Below are 11,618 nucleotides of genomic sequence, written 5' to 3' on the forward strand. Positions count from 1 at the left end.
ACTCAACCATTCATTAACAGCCCTAGTGAAAAGCCTTGTCTTCTCTTGCAATAGATAAAAGGCAATCATTAATCTCTGAACAGTATTATTTTTTACCAGCAAGAAGCAAATCCTGGAGTAAATATCAGCTGGGTGTGCACATAACAAGGTCCAGAGAGACTTATCCAGAAGTTGCCTCTTTTAATCCAGCACTGAATTATGTTGGAAGCTTTTTTTCTGTTCTTTAAGAGCTGCACAACTGCCAGAATAACTGCAAGGCTTGCAAAGTCCTAGTATGTCTCAAGCCTTCCCCAAGGCACCCCAACACTATCTGAGGCATGGAAACTATGGTAACCGAATAAGAAAGCAGCTGCCATGATTAATAGATGAAGAGTCCAAGGACAGTTTCAAACTAGGCCATAATTTAAGGATGGAAGAAGAATTAGCACAGCATCATTGTCAAACTGTCACTAAACAGAACATTTTGATAGGCATCAATAAAATATTGCTTTCAGTTATCCTCATTAAAAAAATAACCATAAGGACAGCAAACTAGTCATTTAAAATGAACCATAATGACAGCAAACGATCCACCTCTCTCTCCAAGAAAAGGTGTCTCCAATATAAATGACAAGTTAAAAACAAATCTCTGGAATGGAATACTTTTGACAATTACAATACTCTCAGCCCAAAAAAATCAGAGTCAGCAGCACCTTTAAGACCAACAAACGTTTATTCAAGGTGTGAGCTTTCGAGTGCAAGCACTCTCCCTCAGACTCTTAGCCATTTCAGAAGTTTCTAGGCTGGAACAGAATGTAGGGTAAAGTATTCTGGAGTTAGAATGCAGCTTCTACTATTTAACTGGAAATTCAGAGAAGATCTTAAATTTCGGTAGCTGCGTGAGGAAAAAATTTTGCAGGCTTCTGTGGTCATGAAAATATTGTCAGAAAGTGCATGGAATAAAATCTTGTTAACAAATGTGTGTAATCAATATGACAGTTACAGTCCTCCTCTAGGAAAGTATCTAGTCTAGCCTATATATATGACTAGCACTGAAGCTGTGATAAAAATATCTTTAATTTTCTCCTGTTTCCGTAACTCTCTGCTCTCTACTGAAAGCAGCTTGTAATAGAAGAACCCATTGGTGTGAAGAAGTACTTAAAAAAAAACAAAAAAAAACTTGCCAACAGCCTCTTTCTGCTGGCTGGTAAACAGTCAACTGATCAATTAAAAAAGTACAACTGATTTATTTCAGTATAAGCTCTGCTTGGTAACTAAAGAACAGAAGTGGGAGGGCCAGCATAGTCAGTGTGGCTTTAATCATCTGCCCTGAAACACTGTACATAGGAATAGCTATTATTAAAAATACTTTAAAAAGAAAGGTCAGCACTGAATGTAGTTGGGGTACCATATGTCTTCCCTCTTGAGATGCAGCAACTGGCAGCTCCATTAATAGCTGTTTTATCGTTTTCCATCCATGCCTCAACCTCTACAGATACACTTTGGGATTTGGTTTTAAATAGAAAATATTATTTCATACTGGGATCAAGTGCTTCTTTCAGGCTGATAAAATTCCATGTGTAAAAAGTCTTTAGGAAAGCTAAATGAGCATAGCGTTTTCCTACACACCAGTGAACCATGAGTGTGTACGGCAAGCTTCTCATTATGCATAACATAGCTGCTGATTAAACCTTCAGTTAAATCAAATTCTGGATCTGAAAACCACTTGGAAACCTCATTTTCATGTATTTGTTTCACACATATGCTGTTTTGAGGAGGAAGATTTTTTTTTACCAGTATCACTTTTCTTCAGTTCTTCCTATGCTTCCTTATTTAGCATCAGCAGCTTTTATGCGTCTTAACTATCAAGAATAGTATTCTTTGTAAATATATTTAAAATTAACTATTTTGTGATAGTGTATATCAAATATTTCATTTTCTCAATGGTGTTTTCAATAGGTTTCAGAATGCTACGACAGTATCTTATGATCAAGTTCCCAGTGAGGTGACTTTGGCCTGGTCTATACCATTTCACACTGCAGGTGAAACCTCATAACTGAATTATCCTTCCCCCAAAAAAGTTCCCCATGCAGAAAACAAAATGACTTCCTTCTTGATATGTAGTCTCGATGTGAAAAGGCTAATCTGTACAGAGGAGCACTGTATCCTGTGAGCCTTCTCTAGAAATGTGATAGCAAAGACTAAACACAGATTCACCACCTCGAGAGCCAGACCTCTTCTATATTGTTTATTTTTTAAAAAAATTGGAAATATTTATAACCCACCATTCTTCTTGGCTCAAGGCAGTTCTTACAGGCTATTTTTGGAGTCAAACTGGGCTGAAAGGTGGAATATGTCACACAAACCAGGATGATTTTTCTAGTATACCATAGGCAATTCAGTGCCCTGACTTCCAACTAACTAAAGGCAATAAACTACAAAGTAGGTCAGTATGCCTATGGATAGCTTCATAATATCACTTCCATGTAAAAAGAAAATGAAAAAAAAGGATGGGGTGTGCGTGTATTTATCTACATTATATTCAAATAGCTCTCCATGGCCCCCATCTATGGATAGTGAAATATGAGGATGGGAGCCATGTGGAGGTTAAAGTTTTTTCTACACATTTGAGGCATTCCCCAGACTTGCAGAAAAATAAGCCCAGTATGTGTGAGGAGAGGGAGAGTTAAATTTCTCCCATCCCTTACCTGATGGGGCCGGGCAGGGCATGAGCTAAAGTGGGCCCTACACCAGAGACATATTAGCCCAGGAGCCATGCACATGGCAGTGGCATAGCAGTCTGGGAGCTGTGATACACCAAATGGTGACAGTGTGGCAGCCTGGGAACTGTGCTGTATCTAGTGGTGTCAGCACAGAAGCCATGCTGCGCTTACTGGAGACATGGCAGTTTGGGAGCCACACGGGGCCTGGTGGTGATGCTACAGCCCAGGAGACACAGCCAATTGGTATGTGAGTGTGTGTGTGTGTGTGTGGGGGGGATGATTCCTTCATTGCCACTTCCACCAGCCCCACCAAGCCAGCAGCCTACTGCTGGCCTGTTGGAAAGTAGGTGATGAGAACAGCAAAGGTGTATGTGAGGTGAATGGGAAGGAGGAGTAGGGCCAGGGGCCACCAGGAGATTGGAGGTGGTAGAGCGCAAGGTTCTTTGAGGGGTGTAGGCAGAGAGGTGACCCCTTAGGTATAATGGGCCCATACCACATATGGCCTTAAAAGTGATAACCAAAACCTACAGAGTTGAGGTTTGTCCAGTGTATGTGGAAGATGATGCTAGTCAATACCAGTAAACAGTGAAAGCAAGGTATTGCAGGTTAACTGAAACAAAACGAAATTATAGTATAATCTGGATGGCTACAGGCTCTAGCCATATAAACATTATTCATGTCACAACACAGCTTTGTCAGATTCTTGTTGCTGCTGTCCTGTGGTGTCTGTGGGCTTCTGAAATAGCAGCTGTCAATCTATAGACAGCTGCATCTTTGTCAGATGACCTGATCACTGTATATCTCTTACCTATCTAAAAGTGGTGCTATGAAACTTAATTAGTTAATTACTGGAAGCACTTCACAACCTACCAATTAAAGACATTACAATGAAATACTAGATTCTATCTAGCTTTGCTGTGATGCAGGCAGAAAAAGCACTGGGGGAAATACAGATGAAGAATTTCAGAAAAGAACCAGATTAAAAATTGGGATGAAGGGTTTTATGATAATTTACATTTTGGTACCTCATACATATGTCAATGATAAATTGACATCTCACTTGGATATACTAGTTAGGATATGAGAAAATCTATGTTCTTAGCATTAGAATAAATTTAAATTTATCCACTGTATGTGCTACAATAATTTAAGCTTATCCATTGCACCCTCTTCCCTATACACATTGGAGGCTTTTATTGGGCTGAGACAGTTATCTATAACTGACTCTATATAACCCAGTGCAGAATTATTTCAATTGATTTGGTTGTGGCTTTCACCATTACTACGGCAAGGATGGAACACTCAGAATCATACAGTACACTTGTCAGTTTGCTTTAACACCCCTCAATTCTGCAAGACTTGTTTAATTTAATCTAATGGTCCCATTGACTTCAATGAAGCTACTCTGATGGAGAATAAAATCTATGGTGGGCTTTGAAAGATCAGGGTCATCACATCACAATTATGTCATAAAGAACAGAGATAGCAAAGGAAGCAACCCTCTCTTCTTCTTGACTTTATCTATATCAATTTGCCCCCAAGAATTTAAAAGGTTTCCATATGTTTGGAATGTCCATGCATTACTATGGCTAATCTTAAACCATTCAGGATAATGCACAGTACCTCAAAAGTACACTAAGCATTCATCAGGCCAGCACATCAATGTTTTCCAGCAAATAGGCAGGATGTTTTAGGTGGAGTCAAGATAAACTCTTTTATGTCTCTACAACTGTAAACCATGTGAACTGTCATAGGTATTTGTATCTGCTTATTTCAGCTTTTCAAAACAAGATGACAATTTCCCTTTCTTTTACCAAACACACTCACAAGCAAATTCACAATCACCTACTTCCTTGTAATGTGCACAGTTCTATTTCTGATTTATCACAGGTCATTAATTTGCTCTCTTTGTATCAATGAAGGCAACTCCTTGCCCTTAACCCTTGCTGCTCCCTTTCCCAGACTCCAACAGCAATAGCTTTACTCCTAGAATTAGCACCTTTGAAAAGGGGCTATAGTTACTATCCATTTTTGTTACCATTAAGTAGCTGGAGATACTAAATACATATGTTCTTTATCTACTTGAATGCCCAGATAATGCCTTTTGAAAAGAACAATGGGCTAACATATTAAGTAAATTAGTAAAGATAATCTGTTATCAAACTAAAACTCTTATGGAAACTTGAATCTTCTGAACAGACTTTCATTGAACAAAACTAAGTATTTAAAAAATGAGCTTCAGTATCAGTGATCTTGAGCACTCCTTAGGACAATCCTGTATTGACCAGTAGCAGTTTAAGGATAAATTTGATGGGTCTGTTTATAAATAGTGTATTGATAGTGAAAATATAGTAGGTAAAAGATTATTGGACTACTAATTTTCATATACAAGTACTCAAAGGTGCACCAAACTGAAAATTAAAAAATTATTAGATATCCACATTTTTTTCCAAACCTACCCTTAGTTTACATAATATTGCTTATATGTTATCAATAAATGGGATGGTTAAGATTCCAAAGGACATTAAACTAAGCAGAGATTTCACAATGCCCTTTCCTTTACAGAACTGTACACTTGTCACACTTCAGTGACACTACTGGATATAATATATGGTTAATGCTTTTTTAAATCTTTTAAATGGTTGAAAGTGACTGGACTTTCCCTACCTCCCACTCATTTTCACCTCAGTGGGACAAAAACCCTTCTATTAATCAGTTCACCAATAAAAGCAGCAATTTCGGTACAGTGGTAAATAAATAAATTACAAGGACCAGTAAAATACCTGCAAAAGAAGTTATCCTGCAACATTTAACTTTTTTCAAATGTCTTCTTAGTCACTAAACTTTTTCTAATGAAATTAATGGATTTGTGCTAAAGTGATTACACCTAAGAGCAATAATCAGTCATTTCCTTTAATAAAAGCCAAAAGACAAACAATTTGTTTTACATAGACAATAGTATAGTAATAGAACATAAAAGAATAATAGCTGGAAAGAGACAGAATTCTTCCATTTTATTTAATGTCAGGTTAATAATTAAACTTGTTGGATTATGATTTGTGCTGATAACTCCTGTGCAATGTAACTTGCTTAATGCCTGTATATGTACTTCTGAAAGATGTAAATTCTATTACATTCTTGAATAAAATGGGACTTAGTTCTGAGTAGACCTGCTTTGGATATAATTCCTATATACTTTGCCAAAGTAAGATCGTAAGTTCGTAACTAAACTTACGTGACTTGTTATAACACTTTAAAAATCTTAAATAAGTATAAATCTTTAGAGTTTCCATAGGAATCCATTCACAGTACATGCTTATTCCTTGTAAAAAATAGGTATTCATATATAAGGGGGGGACCAATTGTTGTAAGAGCCATTGTGCAGCAGACTGTTTCAGTGGAAGGTTTTTCCCCCAGTCACAGGCAAAAGTTACCGCATTCCATTTTTGCTTTAAAACACCTGGAAACCAAAGAAGATGGTAACCTCTACATACAGTATTCATCTTTTTTTCAATAATCGGACCAAGGGGAATTGCATTTAACTTCCCACTAAATTCTGTAACCAATAACCTCTGCAAACACGTTTCCCCCTTCCTAGGAAAAACTAAAACTTTTCAGCAACATTTTCTGCCCCAACTGGATTCCCTGGGTCTGCGGCCAGAATCCTTTGCCCAGATCATATTTGCATAGTTGCAGTCAGTTCTGTTGTCCCTGTTCCAAGGAGGGAAGCCATCAGTCAGCAGCTCTCAGCCTTATCCCCTGAGCCGCTTCAGTTCTGCTCCAGTTCTCCAACAGACCAGCAGGCAGGGAAAACAACACATGGGGACTTGCAGGCTCCCACTTTCACTCATGCAAATTCACAGCCAGAGCACTTAAGACACATTACTCTCAAATGAGAGCTTTTCATGCTTGCCTAGCATACACACAACCCAAATCCCTCCCAGCAGCAGCATTCTCTGCCACCAGCATCCAGAGTTCTCTGTGCCCCCTGCTGCCATGCTTGTTTAAAGTGGTTGATGGCAGGACAAAACCTCCTGGCCCCTTTGCTATTTTACATCCACCATCTAAGGGAGATGGGAGAGTAAAGGAGGGGGATTAAGAAGCTTCCCAGGAGCTGCTCCTTTTTTTCTATTGGGGAAATGCCATTCACCCGATTTTCTTAATTCTTTGGGTATTTCCTCCCATCTAGTCATCACTTTCTAAAAGGCTTGGGAGAACAAGAATACCACTCTGCATTTCAACCCAGGAACTAACTGCCTTTTACAAAAATGCCAAAATTTCTCCAGTGTTGGCTGTATTCCAGGAGTTCAACAAGAGAGGTGTTAAAAGCCAACTGAATGGGGATGGCATATTTGAGAACTATGTCTTAATTTCCAAAACAAAAGGGGCCAAGTCTCAGACCTGCAGGAGGTCATCTGTTCTGACCCGAGAAATCTTCCCCCTAATCTCAAATGGGAGCAAGATACGGTTATTCAGGTGGTCACTTTGCTTGTGCTCAATTGTTTGGACTGCTTTTATGGTTTCAATATGAGCAGGTCTGGAGAAGCGGCATATAAACCTACTAACTAAATGTACTAACACCCTTATTAAATATTACTTCCTATGATGTTTCAGAGTGGAGTTCTTACACTAAAATCAGATTTGAGCATTAATTCTTGATTCAAATTGGCAGACTGGAAAAGTTGTCTATCAACTTCTAGACAAAGCTACAGGGGCATGAGAAAAAACACACATATGTATGTGAATCCTACTGAAATCTATGTATGTATATGACACAGTAATGTGAAATTGATAATTTTAAACATACAAATGAACAAAGTAAGGGGTTTGCTCACCCAAGTTTGCTTTCCCCTCCCTCTAACAGTGATTTGCCTCTCCCACCACAATGAGAAGTCTTCCCAGTTCTGGTTTTCCAATACTTTGTCTAAAGGAAATATCCAACAAGCCTTAAGACCCTACTGCCTTCTGCTGAGGGCTTCTTCCCCTCAAGTTACCTTGACATCCGCTGGAAGAGATTATTTACCACCCCCATATTGCCTCTTCCCATTGTGCTTCGCTGCCTCAAGAGTAAGCTTTCTGCCATGCTCAGTGTGGTCAATGGAAGCACCCAGGAAGGGGGAGGGATGGGGGTGAAAACTGAGATTTCTGGGGTGCGTGTGTGCCCCCCATTCCAGGAAGAGGAGCAGCCCACTGAATGCCTCCTCCCCAAAGGCGGCAGGAGGGACTTCCAGGCGCGCGAGAGAAAGAAGCAGCCCGAGCGCGCCCGCCCCTCCTGCTCATCCTTCCCCTCGGCGACAGTAGCCGGAGAGAAGGCGGCAGTAGCAGCCGTGCCCTGCGCCAGAGCTGACAGGCTCGGAGCCAGAACCAGTCACTCCCTTCCCATACATCACATACACCCACCCCCCGGTCCCTAGCTGAGCCCATCCGTGTTCCCGGAGGAAGGCGACGAGAAGTCTCTCCCACCCAGCCCCCTCAGCAGCGGGCGCAATGAGGGGAGAGCAGCCCTGAGCCTGCGTCAACCCCCGTCCCCAGCCTCGCAAACAAAGCCGGAGACGGGCGGCGGCGGCAGCAGCAGCAGCAGCGCCAACAGACACCGCACCACCACTTCAGGCACCAGGGTGGGCACCAGGCAGGCAGAGCGCCGAAGGGGGCGGAGAGGCGTTGGCCTGCGGAGACGAAGACCCGGCGGGCGCGGCGGCTGGGGAGAGACTTTCCCTGGCCCTAAGTTTCCCTCCTTCCGCCAGACGCCTCGCCGTCCGCTCCGCAGCCGTGGAGCCAACCTGCTCCTTTCCCCCGCGCTTCCCCTCCTCTGCCATCACATTGTCTCTGAAACAAAGACTCCACGCCCATTCTCGCCCCCCAAGGAAAGCCTCGTGCCGAGGGACGGGACGCCGCCGCCGCCGCCGCCGCCGCTGCCGCGTCCCCTTCAGCCCCGCGGCCACCCCTCTCGCAGCGCCCGGGCGGCGCAGACGCCCCGAGCCCCTTCGTAGGCGCTGAAGAACGGGGGGTGGGGAACCCGAGAGGTAGAGCCCGACGCCCTCCCGCCTGCCCCCCACAAAAACACGCGCGCCCAGTCCTCGCCGGCTGCGAAGAGCACGACGACGCGAAAGGGCCCGAGCGCCGCCGCCCCCCAGCCCAGCCCGAAGCCGCACGAGGGAGACCCGGCCAGGGGAGTGGCGCCGGCAGACAGCGTGCTGAAGCCCTCGCCGGCCTCGGAGCGCTTCTTCAGCATGCCCCGTCTTGCTGCCGCCTCGCAGGAGCTGGCCAAGCCCCGCGGCTCCCCCGCGCCTCGCCGGAGCAGGAGCTCGCCCTCGCGCCCAAACAATGCCCTTCGGCGCCTACCTCCTCGGTGCCTGGATGCGGGAAGCTGGCGGGCTAGCCGCTGGAGTGTCCCATTGAGTAATCCGTTTACAGGGCTGGCGCGGCGAAACTCGATCCACTCTCGCCGGGGCAATCCTTTGTCATTACTACATGTGGGGAGGGGGGGCTTGGAGGGGCAGCTTCAGGATCGCGACCGGGCGCCAGGTGCTCATGTTCCCCCAAGAGGCGCCTCGCTAACTCCGCGGGCAGATGCCCCCCGGGTGGCCACTCCGGGAAGTCCCCGCCGGGCGCCTCGGCGGCGGCAAGAACTCCGTGCAGGGGCTCGTCCTGCCCTTCGCCGAAAGTCCTTCGGGCTGGCGAGGCGGCGTCAGGGAAGCTCCTCCGAGGCGGGCGGTGCTGCTTGTGCCCCGGCAGGAAAGCGCAGCTGGCCCACGCTCTCCTGGTCATTGAAGTGTGTTTGGGGAGGACTTCGCAGCAGCCGCCCGCCCGGTGCCCTGCCTCTCTTCCCACGGCTAGTCTCCGTCCCAACTCCTCTGTCACTGGAAAGAAGCTTGGCTGGAGGCGGAGTCAAATCCCGGGCTGGATTCCGTGGAAACGGACTCGTCCGATCAGCCTCGCCACCGACACCCGCTCCAGTGCGCGCAGGGCGGGCGGCTTTGGCGAGTGGGGGGCGGGCGGCGCGTGGGAGGGGACGCAGGAGGTGGAGGCTTGAGGACCTCGCTGTCCCCACGCCGCTGGCGAGAACGTGTGTGGGGAGGGGGCTGCCTGCTAACGCTTTTTCTTCCGCGCATTACATGTACGCAAAACACGGGAGGGAGCCCAGAACTCGGGGGGGGGGGGCGCTGGATGTGAGGCAAGCTTTCTGCCTAATTAAAAGAAACGGTTAATTTTGTTTTGAAGATGAAAGGCTGAGAATAAGCGCTCCAAGAGACGAGCTGCAAGAAAGGATTTGTTCATCGATTTTCTCAAATGGAAAAGTTTAAAGGGATGTGCTAAGTCTCTTTCGATTGAAACAACTGCGCCGAGGCTCAGCTTTGCCCAGGCACCCACGGCACGAACCGAAGAACAAATGGCTCGAGCGGGGCACGTGCCAAAGAAGCCCCTCACCGCCTGAGAATAGAACGCATCCGACCCGGCTTTCAACTCTTAGCTACGCACTCGACCAGCCCCGCGCCCCCCAACCGGGACCCCATTGACTTTCAGGAGGAGTGACGACGGGGGACGTGATGCTACACCAAGATCTGGCCTGACGGTCCGAGCATTTGCCTTGGCCACGGTGCTCCTCCCTCCGCCGTGGGAGCCCGTGCTCGGAGCAGCGCTTGCGAGGCAAGCGGCCCCCGCTCTACCAGCCGCGCTAAGCGGCTCTAGTCACATGCTGGGCGGGGCAAGGCACCTTTCATTCACAGCCCCCTCTTTTCTCTACTTTGATGGCCCCTCTCAAACTTCCACGGACGCGCCCAGGGCTTTCGAAAAGGCGACCAGCGCGCCTGCAACTGCTGGCGGAGAAAGGTCTGCGTTTCCATAAGGCTGAAGGAAAGCGAGGAAGAGAGGACAGCAGTGGAAGCGGCACCCACAGCACCAAGACGTGTTTGTGCGTAGGGCTTAGAACAAGGGTCTCTGAATCGACAGCACCAAGTCCGCGGCTGCTCAGAGAGCTGCGCAATAAAAGCAAAACCAAAAGCCTCTGTGTCGCCGTGCCTGGGAGCGGGGGGTGGGGGGGCGTCTTCTAGACCGGCAGCGACCAGTGCGCGCGACGACGGACCGCCAGGAGCGATTAGCACGTAGCGGGCGCGCGCGGTGTTTTCATTCTACGTAACGAGGCTGAGTTGATCATCAAGGGAAAACCGTAGTAGTTTTCGATCCCCCCCCCCTTCCCTCTCTTGCTGTTCTTTTCTTCAGCCAGGAGGGGACGCTACACTCGTGATGCTTTGAAGAACTGCGGGCGCCGGGACAGACCAAGCAAAGTCGGGTGTCCCACACCGTCGTCCTGCTCGGGAGACCCAAAGTGACTGGGTAGCCACATGCCGTAGCTTCTTTGGGGTCAGGAGCGGATTCGCTGAGCATGACTGCAGCATCCTGCGGACGCGCCACAACTACTGAAGCGAGCCCGTCCTTTGGCCATTCGCTCTCCGAGGAGCATTCCGGCAAAGCAAGTTACAACGCGTCCTTCTGGAGGCACGCAATGTGTACAGCCGCCCGCTTTGCGGAGTGTTTAAGGGTCCCGACCACCAATAGGCAAAAACAAAAACCCTGCTAGAGCTATGCGCAGGAAGATAAGAATCTAACCCTCCCAGAGTTGGCGTCGCACGCGATGTTCCTTAGGGACGCCTCGGCACCTCCGTCGGGCCACCTTTCTTTTCCTCTTTCTTCCAAATCTCAGCCTGATCGCTGCTGGCAGGGTTAATCCCTCCCTGTCTCGGAGCCAATCAGCCCAGTGAAAAGCAGGAGCGGCAGCGCTAATAAATTAATCCCCCGGTTTCCCAGCCCTCCCCCCTCGCTTGGGAAACCGACCGGCTGCAGCTAATCCTAATGCTGCTTATTTAGATAAGTAACGTCACGAGCGCCCCCAGCGGCCAGATGGAGAGTGCCCGCGAC

General features: G+C 47.0%; 1 protein-coding gene across 4 annotated transcripts in view; it reads right to left on the reverse strand.

Annotated features, from left to right (window-relative positions):
* The window catches only part of SEMA6A (semaphorin 6A), a 198,553-nt gene extending 188,815 nt beyond the window's left edge, over positions 1-9,738 (reverse strand). For 2 of the 4 annotated variants that reach the window (XM_077344355.1, XM_077344352.1), the window contains exon 1: positions 9,045-9,738. The gene's annotated coding sequence lies outside the window, so the exon portion shown is untranslated. The remainder of the gene's footprint in view (positions 1-9,044) is intronic. The other 2 variants (XM_077344356.1, XM_077344353.1) reach the window with 1 other exon arrangement.
* Between the last annotated feature and the right edge of the window lie 1,880 nt (positions 9,739-11,618).

This window comes from Paroedura picta, chromosome 7 (genome assembly GCF_049243985.1).
Source record: "Paroedura picta isolate Pp20150507F chromosome 7, Ppicta_v3.0, whole genome shotgun sequence".
Classification (NCBI taxonomy): Eukaryota; Metazoa; Chordata; class Lepidosauria; order Squamata; family Gekkonidae; genus Paroedura; species Paroedura picta.